General features: G+C 44.4%; 1 protein-coding gene and 1 pseudogene across 1 annotated transcript in view; one reads left to right on the top strand and one right to left on the bottom strand.

Annotated features, from left to right (window-relative positions):
- The window catches only part of LOC126212662 (uncharacterized), a 742,156-nt gene that overhangs the window by 695,365 nt on the left and 34,110 nt on the right, over positions 1-12,681 (top strand). The window lies entirely within an intron of this gene.
- LOC126214123 (5S ribosomal RNA) lies at positions 35-152 on the bottom strand (annotated as a pseudogene).

Here is a 12,681-nt window from a genome sequence, read left to right as displayed (position 1 = left end):
ATTGGTACCAGGAGGCTGAGTGCGCCCCGAGAAATGGCAACAGCACATGGCGGCCAAGATGGTCACCCATCCAAGTGCCGGCCACGCCCGGCAGCGCTTAACTTCTGTGATCTCACAGGAACCGGTGTATCCACTGCGGCAAGGCCGTTGCCCGCCCTTCCTTTACGGACAGCATAAATTACTTTCATTCCTTCAGAGCAAGATCTGCTCAGAGCAGGATCTACTCAGAGCAATATACACTGCTATGTAGTATACACAAATCGTTTTACAAGGAACTCAGTAACCCGGTGTAGGAGAGAAAATATGTTACGAGGGTTGCTCAGAAAGTCAAGCACCGCATTTTTTTCTTCAACAATCCTTTATTGAACATAATGAGAACTACACACACGAAGCAATGGTGTTTTATCTTCACACCCTATTTTTCCATGTTATCTCCATCCCGTTCTATGGCCTTCCTCTAGCGCGAAACAAGGGCGTGAACGCACTATCACTACCAATCCTTGTCCTGATTGCGGAGCCAATGCTTCACTGTGTGAATCACATCCTCAAAATGCCTTCCACAAATGGCATCCTTTACTGGTCCTTTGAATCTTTTCTTCTGTGGGGAGTGGGATATTTAATCAACGTGACTGTGTCAAGCGCTACACTACTAATGGAGTATTCAAACATTACAGGATTCTTTTTCCTATTCATCTACATTAATTTACATTTATCTAGAGTTAGCTGCCATTCTTTACACCAATCACAAATCCTGTCCAAGTCATCTTGTATCCTCCTACAGTCACTCAACGACGACACCTTCCCGTACACCACAGCTTCATCAGCAAACAGCCGCACATTGCTATCCACCCTGTCCAAAAGATCATTTATGTAGATAGAAAACAACAGCGGACCTACCACACTTCCCTGGGGAACTCGACATGATACCCTCACCTCCGATGAACACTCACCATCGAGGACAACGTACTGGGTTCTATTACTTAAGAAGTCTTCGAGCCACTCACATACTTGGGAACCAATCCCATATGCTCTTACCTTAGTTAGGAGTCTGCAGTGGGGCACCGAGTCAAACGCTTTCCGGAAGTCAAGGAATATGGCATCCGTGTGATACCCTTCTACCATGTTTCGCAAGATATCATGTGAAAAAAGGACGAGTTGCGTTTCGCAGGAGCGATGCTTTCTAAAGCTGTGCTGATGCATGGACAGCAACTTCTCTGTCTCAAGGAAATTCATTATATTCGAACTGAGAATATGTTCGAGATTCCTGCAACAAACAGATGTTAAGGATATTGGTCTGTAATTTTGAGGATCCGTCCATCTACCCTTCTTATATACAGGCGTCACCTGCGCTTTTTTCCAGTCGCTCGGGTCTTTACGTTGGGCATTTTGAAACTGTCCTGCAGCTACGCTATCTGTCGGAAGTGACGGAAACTTGGCGCACTCACTCAGGATTCAAATAATACATACGTAACGTTTCGCATTCGTAGCATTGCTTTCGACTGTGAAAAAAGAAATTCGGTGCATTACTTTCTGGGGAACACTCGTATTTAGTAGCGCTACTTGGTTATCTGAAATTACCAATTACCTCTAAGATTACAGAATTTTGCTTTTGCATGTTTCACATACGATTCAATAAATTCTCTGGTAATTAGTTTGCGGAATACGCAATGCAGTTTTTTGTTAGACTTGTGCGAGTGGAGAGTAATTACCATTGCTGCAGAATTCATTCGGTTGTAATTACTTCTATCAATGTAACAGGCCTCTCTTTCCTTCCACAAAAAGTGTGTTTTTTACTAAACAATGGTGTTGTAGTTACATTTTTCCGTGCTTCTGCAAGTCGGATCCATTACACACTGACGTTGCTGCAAATTAATAACTGTGAACGGAATTCGCTTTCTTTCTGCCCCCACGTTATTACAAATTTTAAATTTCAACTTTTGCAGTCATTTTGGCTCAAACTAAATGAAATACATTTGTCACCAGCTATGACGTAGTCGCGTATATGAACAGTGATCCAATACTGTCAAATATTTTTTATTCCAGTCTTTGATCACAATATCAATTCTTTTGACGATGACCGCTTTCAGTCAGTAATGACCATCCTCACATCAACAATATAAAAATATATACACGTAGTAAGCAGTGTGTCTTTTAACGCAATACAGCATTACGTATCACAATATACTATCATACTACCAGGGAAATGTACAGATAAAATACGGTAAAACAGACCTTTTCTACACCATGTCCTAAAGTGATAAGGCCGTGATGGCATCGTCAAAACTTATAAATATACTCAGCACAGCATCGTCACATAGATGTAAAATAAGGTGTAGAATAGGCCACATCGTCCACACAGTCATTTTTGCAACTAGCTACTGAAGTACAGTAGTTATTAGAAATATGTTTGCCTACATCCTACATAGATGTCGCTACTGTGGGCTGAGATGTAGTCATCATTTACGTAAGAAACATAACCTGATAAAAATACATTAGGTCAAATACACGTTGTAGACTTTTAAATATTGATAACTATTACAGAAATTTCTTCAGCTGTTATATAGGCAGCCGGCGGGAATGGCCGTGCGGTTCTAGGCGCAACAGTCTGGAGCCGAGCGACCGCTACGGTCGCAGGTTCGAATTCTGCCTCGGGCATGGATGTGTGTGATGTCCTTAGGTTAGTTAGGTTTAAGTAGTTCTAAGTTCTAGGGGACTGCTGACCTCAGACATCAAGTCGCATAGTGCTCAGAACCATTTGAACCATTTGTTATATATACATTTTTATCTTTTATAGGTAATTTATAGGTTGCTACAGGCAATATATTATGTATATTAATTTTTGACCGTAAATTCACCATAAAAGTGTCAAGCCTTTTATCTTTATATATTTCCTTTTAATAATTTTATATGGCTAGCTGTATTCGTCTTTTAATGTATCACAATTGCTTTCTACGAGGCCTGTTCAGAAAGTAAGCTCCGATTGATTGCCAAATTGAAACCACAGTGAACATCAGAAATGTTTTACTTGTAACAATTAGCTACACCTTTCAGCTACTTCTCTACGTAGTCGCCGTTCTGACTTAGACTTTTGTCATAGCGTTGTACCAACTTTTCAATAGCCTCATCATAGAAGGCAGCCGCCAGTGCTTTCCGCCAATTCTCCACGCTGGCCTACACCTCGTTGTCTGTGTCGAAATGTTGTCTTCAAAGACAGCGGTTCATGTGACCGGAGATGAAACTCAGGGGGAGACAATTGCGGACTGTATTGTGGGTAATCTCACATTTCCATGTGAAAACGATGCAGGAGCATCTTCATTGCCCCTGCAGAATGCGGCTGAGAATTGAAGAAGAAACAGCACGACAGTTATGTAATGTTAGCTGCATAGCTTCAGGCGAAATTTCTCACCAGGCCCTCGTACTTGGCGGCAGACACTATTTTCTAGACATCTTTACGCACTCACTGCGAGCTCAGAAATGAGAAGAGCGACGTGATGCTAACTGGGGTTATACAAGAGACACTACCCAACACATCTGTGCAAAGCTTTATCGGATTTTCATAGTCGTTTCCATTTCGCGACCGATCGGAGCTTACTTTCTGAACGCCCCTCGTATAATAGTTATCAATGTTTAAAAGTCTGCAACATGTATATGACCTAATGTATTGTTATCAGGTTATGTTTCTTACGTAAATGATGACTACATCTAAGCCCACAGTAGTGACATCTATGTGCGACGTAGGCAAACATATTTCTAATAACTACTATACTTCAGTAGCTAGTTGCAAAAATGACTGTGTGGACGATGTGGCCTATTCTACACCTTATTTTATATCTATCTGACGATGCTGTGCTGATTATTTTTATGTCTTTTGCGATGCCATTACGGCCTTATCACTTTAGGACATGTGTAGAAAACGTACGTTTCAGCGAATTTCCTTGGTAGTATGATAGTACAGGGTGAAAAGTATTTATACCGACAAACTCTGGGAGGTTGTAGGGGACATAAAAACAAATATTTTTTCCTAATGTCATTTTTTTCCTATGAGGAGTGTTTAAACCGGTGGAGGCCGTATTACGATCTTCAGTTGTTAGAGGGCGTATTACGATCTTCAGTTGTAGGCAACAGCTGTCCACCAGTGCAGTAGCGCATTGTCTCTGTTTACTAATGGAGCGATACACCAGGAGTGAGTACACCGATATGGTTGGTGCGTACTACGTAGCGCACCACAACGGACGAGCTGCACAGCGGGTTTATCAACAACAATATCGTAATCGCCGTATCCCGCATCAGACGACCTTTGCTGCTGTGTACCAACGTCTGCGTGAGACCGGGTCATTTAGCAGATTACCTGGACAGGGACGCCGTCGCACGGTAAGAACGCTGCAATATGAGGAAGCTGTCTTGCAACATGTGGAACGGGATCCTTCAATCAGCACTCGTGCAATTGCACGTAACGTGGGGACGAATCAGACGAATGTAAGAACAGTCCTTCGAGAGCAGCTGTTACGTCCATTACACTTAAAACCAGTTGATTATCCACCCAGAGCACAGTTTTCGCAGTGGTACCTGGAACAGTGTGATATGCACCCTACATTTCCGTCCTCTGTGTTGTTTACCGACGAAGCAACGTTCGGGCTTGATGGAGTCTTCAACATGCACAATTCGCATGTTTGGAGTGAGGGTAACCCACATTCCACAGTTACTAGCGCTCATCAAGTGCGGTTCTTCGTTAATGTGTGGGTCGGTGTTGTTGGGGACTGTTTAATTGGGCCTTATCTGCTACCTAGGCCATTAAATGGCAGGCACTATTACAATTTTCTCGCCAGAGGACTGCCAGAATTGCTGGAAGACGTCCCGCTCCCTACAAGACAACGCATGTGGTTCCAACATGACGGGGCGCCGGCACATCTCAGTCGTCGTGTGCGTCGATTCCTGGACCGACGGTTCCCAGAAACGTGGATTGGCAGAGCTGGTCCTGTATCATTACCTGCTCGATCCACAGATATGTCCCCTCTGGACTTTTTTTGTTGGTTTAATTAATTTGTCGCCAGAGAAATCTTCCTCTACTGGTTTAAATACTCCTCATAGGAAAAAATGAGATTAGGGAAAAATATTTGTTTTGATGTCCCCTACAACCTCCCAGAGTTTGTCGGCTTAAATACTTTTCACCCTGTATATTGTGATACGTAATGCTGTATTGCGTTGAAAGACGCACTGCTCACTAGGTGTATGTATTTTTATATTGTAGATCTGAGGGTGGTCATTACTGACTGAAACGGGGTCGTCGTCAAAAGAATAGATATTGTGATCAAAAACTGGATCAAAAAACATATGAAACACATTTGTATAGATTACATATTAAGGTAATTAACGTTGCAAGATCAGCAATACCGCTGGTTAATGTAAGCGCGAGAGAAGCCATTGAAAAAGTGAAATGCTGGTACATTAATAACAGGTGTAATTTCCAGAAATTTACATATCTTTAACATAATGCAGCGCGTCAGCAACCGTATATGTTTGGCTCTCAAAATAATTTAATTTTTCGTTCTGAAGAAGATTCCATTACTGGAATCGAAACCTAGTTAAACGAGTAAAAATTACCTTGCAACTGAAGGCTGAAAAAGTTGTTTATTTTCTATTTCCAGAAATGTTGAATACAAGCATGAAAACGTGCAGCATTGTTGCATTGTGTTGTACAGGTGCCGGATGTCAGAGTACGGGTTGGAGTTCCATGCCTGTCGCACTTGGTCGGTCAATACAGGGATGGTTAATGCTGGTTGTGGATGACTCTGGAGATGGGTCGGATGATGTCCCATAAGTGTTCGACTGGAGACAGATCTGGTCCGAGCAGTCCAAGGCAACATGTAAACTCCCTGTAGAGCGGCAAGTGTACGAGCGTTATCCTGTTGGAAAACACCCCACTGAAGTGGTGTTCACGAATGGCAGTACTGCAGGTCGAATCACCGGACTAACGTACAAATTTGCGGTCAATGTGAGTGGGATGGCCTCGAGAGCGGTCCTACTGTAACACGAAATGCAGCCCAGACCATAACCCAGATGTAGGTCCAGTGTGTCTAGCACACAGGCAGGTTGATTGCAGGGCCTTTGATGGCCTCCATCTTACAAACACGAAGCGCTCACTGGCAACGAGACAGAACCGGCTTTCATTAGAAAACATACTGCGCCTCTACTCTGCTGTCCGGCCGGCCGGGGTGGCCAAGCGGTTAAAGGCGCTACAGTCTGGAACCGCGCGGCCGGTGCGGTCGCAGGTTCGAATCCTGCCTCGGGCATGGATGTGTGTGATGTCCTTAGGTTAGTTAGGTTTAAGTAGTTCTACGTTCTAGGGGACTGATGACCTTAGACGTTAAGTCCCATAGTGCTCAGAGCCATTTTACTCTGCTGTCCAATGAGCTCTCTGTTGTGGTTTGGGGTCAGCGGAATTCACGCTGCAGAGCGCATGGCTCGGAGTTGTCCTCGAAGTAACCTTCTTGTGACAGTTCGTTGTGCCACTGTGGTTCCAGTTGCTCCTCAGATTGCTACTATAGATTTAAAGTACACTCCTGGAAATGGAAAAAAGAACACATTGACACCGGTGTGTCAGACCCACCATACTTGCTCCGGACACTGCGAGAGGGCTGTACAAGCAATGATCACACGCACGGCACAGCGGACACACCAGGAACCGCGGTGTTGGCCGTCGAATGGCGCTAGCTGCGCAGCATTTGTGCACCGCCGCCGTCAGTGTCAGCCAGTTTTCCGTGGCATACGGAGCTCCATCGCAGTCTTTAACACTGGTAGCATGCCGCGACAGCGTGGACGTGAACCGTATGTGCAGTTGACGGACTTTGAGCGAGGGCGTATAGTGGGCATGCGGGAGGCCGGGTGGACGTACCGCCGAATTGCTTAACTCGTGGGGCGTGAGGTCTCCACAGTACATCGATGTTGTCGCCAGTGGTCGGCGGAAGGTGCACGTGCCCGTCGACCTGGGACCGGACCGCAGCGACGCACGGATGCACGCCAAGACCGTAGGATCCTACGCAGTGCCGTAGGGGACCGCACCGCCACTTCCCAGCAAATTAGGGACACTGTTGCTCCTGGGGTATCGGCGAGGACCATTCGCAACCGTCTCCATGAAGCTGGGCTACGGTCCCGCACACCGTTAGGCCGTCTTCCGCTCACGCCCCAACATCGTGCAGCCCGCCTCCAGTGGTGTCGCGACAGGCGTGAATGGAGGGACGAATGGAGACGTGTCGTCTTCAGCGATGAGAGTCGCTTCTGCCTCGGTGCCAATGATGGTCGTATGCATGTTTGGCGCCGTGCAGGTGAGCGCCACAATCAGGACTGCATACGACCGAGGCACACAGGGCCAACACCCGGCATCATGGTGTGGGGAGCGATCTCCTACACTGGCCATACACCACTGGTGATCGTCGAGGGGACACTGAATAGTGCACGGTACATCCAAACCGTCATCGAACCCATCGTTCTACCATTCCTAGACCGGCAAGGGAACTTGCTGTTCCAACAGGACAATGCACGTCCGCATGTATCCCGTGCCACCCAACGTTCTCTAGAAGGTGTAAGTCAACTACCCTGGTCAGCAAGATCTCCGGATCTGTCCCCCATTGAGCATGTTTGGGACTGGATGAAGCATCGTCTCACGCGGTCTGCACGCCCAGCACGAACGCTGGTCCAACTGAGGCGCCAGGTGGAAATGGCATGGCAAGCCGATCCACAGGACTACATCCAGTATCTCTACGATCGTCTCCATGGGAGAATAGCAGCCTGCATTGCTGCGTAAGGTGGATATACACTGTACTAGTGCCGACATTGTGCATGCTCTGTTGCCTGTGTCTATGTGCCTGTGGTTCTGTGAGTGTGATCATGTGATGTATCTGACCCCAGGAATGTGTCAATAAAGTTTCGCCTTCCTGGGACAATGAATTCACGGTGTTCTTATTTCAATTTTCAGGAGTGTAGTTGTCACTTGACAGGCAACGTGCTGCAGGGCTCCCGCCACCAATAAACCAATGGCAGCCGGCGCTGTCGGCTGCCACTGCGTTGCCACTTCGCTCTGCCGAGCTGACTAAGGCATTGTGCCAGCCAGTCCTCAGCGAGCCGTTGTAGACGTGCGGGTGAGAGATTTGAGTGACTTGTAGCTTCGCGTGTTTACGATGTCTGATGGAAGCAGTCACAAGAGAGGGAGACCGAGGCTGCACACTCCTCGGAAACCTCCAAAAAGTGGCGGACATGGCGTCGTTATACGCAGTCAGCCGCGTGAATACGTGTGTTCCTTAAGGGAGTATTTTGAGAGAGAGAGGGAGGCAGGAGGGCCTCTCGTTCCTTTGGATAAGGTGGTGGAGCGAACCAGCTGCAAGTTAGCGAACGATCAGTAATAAGAATCTGCAAGGAGAAATTCACGAAAGGAGGCTCAAGTGAATCAACTAAATTGGAGACACCTGGGAAAAAGAGGCGACTGGAGAAGAGGGTCACAAAACTTGACTCTTTTCAGGAAGATGGCATTCGTCGTCAAATATACGCATTTTATTCGAGGAAGGAGTATCCAACACTCAAAAAACTACATGCTACCCTCACAGCGGCTGACCTGTTTCAGGGTAGTAAATCGTCTTTGTTACGAGTCGTGAAAATGTTAGGATTCCGCTATAAATCCATCTCTGGCAGAAAGTTACTAATGGAACGCCAAGATCTTGCAGCCTGGCGATGCCGCTTTCTTAGAGAAATAGTGGGGACAAATTTTGATGATATCGTTTGGCTTGATGAAACGTGGGTGAATGCAGGACACAGTTTAAAAAAAGGCTCTACAGACGGTACCATCAGCGGAAGTATGGCAGCTCCGATCGGCAGAGGAAAAAGGATAATTGTAGCACATGCCGGAAATTCAAAAGGTTTCATTCCAAATTGTCTGCTACTATTCAGTTCAAATAAGACCTCCGACTACCACGAAGAGATGAACCACAATACTTTTCTGAAATGGTTTGAAGACTGTGTGCTCCAGAACTTAACAAGAAACTCTGTCATTGTAATGGATAACGCTCCTTATCATTCAGTAATACAAGACAAAGCACCCACAGGGGCAACGAGGAGAAACGACATTGTTACTTGGTTACAGAAACATAAGGTGCAGTTCGACAGTAATTTTACAAGGGCAGAATTATTAGAACTTGTATCGCAACACAAGCCAAAGAAACCGATTTACATTGTGGATGAAGTAGCAAAAAAATACGGGCATAAAGTGCTCAGATTGCCTCCTTACCATTGCCATTTCAACGCAATAGAGCTGATTTGGGCTCAGGTTAAGCGGCATATTGCTGAAGAAAATAAGAAATACACATTAACCGAAGTGGAACGCCTTTTGAAAGACGCAGCTGAAATTGTGACATCGGAAGACTGGCAGAAGGTAGTGCATCACGTGAAAGGAGTGATACAGGACGCAAGGAACAATGAAGGTATCTTACAACAAAGTGTCGAAGACTTGATTATATCTGTCAATACGAGCAGCGACGCAGGTAGTTCCACTGACTCTGAATTAAGCGGTGTTTTCGCATTGTCTGATTAGTGTGTAGTGTACTTACTGCCATTAAATAGTGTGTTTGTGAATTTATTTCGATTAATTCTTATTCTTGTTGTGAGACTAAGAAATACTGTTTGGCCAGCTCTCGACACCTCCATACGGTAAGTTAGACTGAATTTTAATTCTATTTCATTTTGTATATACACGAAGATGTTATTCAATGTGTGTAATAGTTTTCGAGATTTGCAATCTAAAGAAGAAAACTTTTCTGGACGCGAAAATTTCTCACACTTCAATAGTTAATGTAGCAACGGCCCTAATTAAAATTAAGAAAAGATATTTGATTTGCTTGTAGATACCACTGAGACCGATACTGTCCGTAAATTTCAAAATATTTACATAATATGTATAGGAGATAGAGATTTTAAACGTCATACTTGTTTAGAGTTCAGTACTGATAGGGTTGCTTAAAAATTCTGTTTTCAGAAATTTATGTACAAGAAACGTGAAGCACTACGAAAACTTTTAAGGATTCTTTGCCGAGTGCATTATTTTGTTAATGAATGGAAAAAAAATATTTTGCTGTGACACCAATAGTTTTTCAGTAATGACTTGATAAGTTAGAAGCTGTTTGCGAAATCGAGAATTTAAATGGTTTCAAACAAATTAACGTAACTCTTGTCCTAATTAAAATTAAGAATAGATATTTGACATATTGAGACACATAGTAGAGATATACATCATATGTGGGTTTGAAATTTTTTACTTACTTTTGGTAGAAGATACAGGCTTTCAAACGATTTTCTATCGCCGGGGGTAGCGATGCGCTGAGGCGGCTGCCTCCAGCCAGTACTTGACGTGACAACGCCGCAACTTCGCAGCGCAAACGTCAAGTGACAACTACTTTAAATCAGACTATACAGATGCCGTACGATGCGACAGAGCCATACCCCAAACACGATGGTCTTCCCCCTCGGTAGTGCCACGTGACCGTCTGGAATCCAGTCTTCTTGCTACTGCACCTTCCCGTTATCTCCGCAGGAAGCAATCATGTGTTTGTACAGTGGCTACATTCCTGCCAAGTCTTTATACGGTATTGCTGAAGAAACACTGAGCTACTCGTAGGCCTATCACATGACCTCGACGCTGGCTGCAGTGGCCGAGCGGTTCTGTTCGCTTCAGTCCGGACCGCTATGGTCGCAGGTTCGAATCCTGCCTCGGGCATGGATGTGTGTGATGTCCGTAGGTTAGTTCGGTTTAAGTAGTTCTAAGTTCTAGGGGACTGATGACCACAGATGTTGAATCCCATAGTGCTTAGAGCCATTTAAACATGACCTCGTTCAAGCTGAGTAACACCACTCCAGGGGGTGTTTTCCAACAGGATAGCGCTCGCACACATACCGCTATACAGAGTGTTTACATGTTGCCTTGGCTTACTCAGTCACCAGATCAGTCGAGCACGTATGGGACATTATCCGACACATCTCCAGCATCATCCACAACCAGCAATGGCGACTTCGTCATATTACAGGCATTCTTGACTAACATCAATTCATCACATCCGATATCAAAGGCAACTAACAGTCAATACCGTTACACTGCGTATTTCAAGCAAAGCTGACGTGGATCCTAATGCTCGCACTACAAGAAAATGCTACTCTCGCGAAATTTGAACAGACGTCGTCCTCAGATGTACGAGTCGAATCTCGCCCACAAACTTTCGTTTGTCTCGCACGGCTCCTCTTTGGTGTTGGTATTTTCTTCCGTCAGCGTGTGACGCTTCCTTCAATACGAAAATTTTTTTTCAACACCAGAATGCTCCCTCTACAATGCACAGTCCTTCCTATTTCCTACTTGCGTTCCTCCCACTGCCCAAATACTTATAGGACGACATGCGTTTCTCTATCTTTTCTCAACCTTGGTGAATGTCTCATACTGATTAAGTTTTTTCAGGAATCGGTCGAATAAAAAAAATTGTTTGTGCAGTTCGGTTTTCTGAAACTGTTGGGATAAAATTATATGAAGCATTTCATATCAACATGTTATATAATTTTCAATTTGTTTAATAATATGGTTACAGGGAGTAGTATGGTGGTTGACGAATAAATGAATCACATGTCTGGACTCATATGATGCTATCATAAACAAATACTTTGGAAAAACACATACGGTTATGATCTATCTGTTGTGGGCTCTGCCATTGTTTACACATTATTAGTCTAGTAATTAGAACAGAAGAGAATCGAGGCATTTGAGATGTGGTGCTATAGACGAATGTTGAAAATTAGGTGGACTGATAAGGTAAGGAATGAGGAGGTTCTACGCAGAATCGGAGAGGAAAGGAATATGTGGAAAACACTGATAAGGAGAAGGGACAGGATGATAGGACATCTGCTAAGACATGAGGGAATGACTTCCATGGTACTAGAGGGAGCTGTAGAGGGCAAAAACTGTAGAGGAACACAGAGATTGGAATACATCAAGCAAATAATTGAGGACGTAGGTTGCAAGTGCTACTCTGAGATGAAGAGGTTAGCACAGGAAAGGAATTCGTGGCGGGCCGCATCAAACCAGTCAGTAGACTGATGACCAAAAAAAAAAAAAAAAATTACTGGTGGTTCAAGTTTGATGGTATTTCACCACACAAGAAAGAACAACGTACTTCAGTCCTACCTGACTTCAGCTACCATTTGCGAAGAACTGCATGGTTGTATCTAGCCCAGTATTGTAGAAATACATTTTTGCAATCACAGAAAGGCTTTATGCTCACTTTGCGTATGATGTTTATAAACATGTGTAGACATAGGAACACACGGTGATTCAGCTGCCCCTATGTATTGTGTACTGGTTTAAGCAATCCTCAACGCCTTCAAAAACCATATGCGAGATTTTCATATTCCCTCACTCGCTATGTGCAAACTATTAGTCCTATGGAACGAATTGAATATGACGTTTCTTGTAGAAAATCTAATCTGCTTCAATTTTTTACTGGGTTACGTATTCGCCACAGGCCACGATTTTCGAGTTATTCAAGAAAAACGATTATGTTGAATAATTCGAAAACCACAGCCTCTAGCGAAAACGTATTCCAGTACAAAATATAACTGCATTGTATTTTTTACAAAAAAAGGTGTTGGTCATTTTTTCTG

Source organism: Schistocerca nitens, chromosome 11 (genome assembly GCF_023898315.1).
Source record: "Schistocerca nitens isolate TAMUIC-IGC-003100 chromosome 11, iqSchNite1.1, whole genome shotgun sequence".
Taxonomy (NCBI): Eukaryota; Metazoa; Arthropoda; class Insecta; order Orthoptera; family Acrididae; genus Schistocerca; species Schistocerca nitens.
The sequence above is the reverse complement of the archived record's forward strand: the minus strand, read 5'-3'. Positions and strand labels throughout refer to the sequence as shown.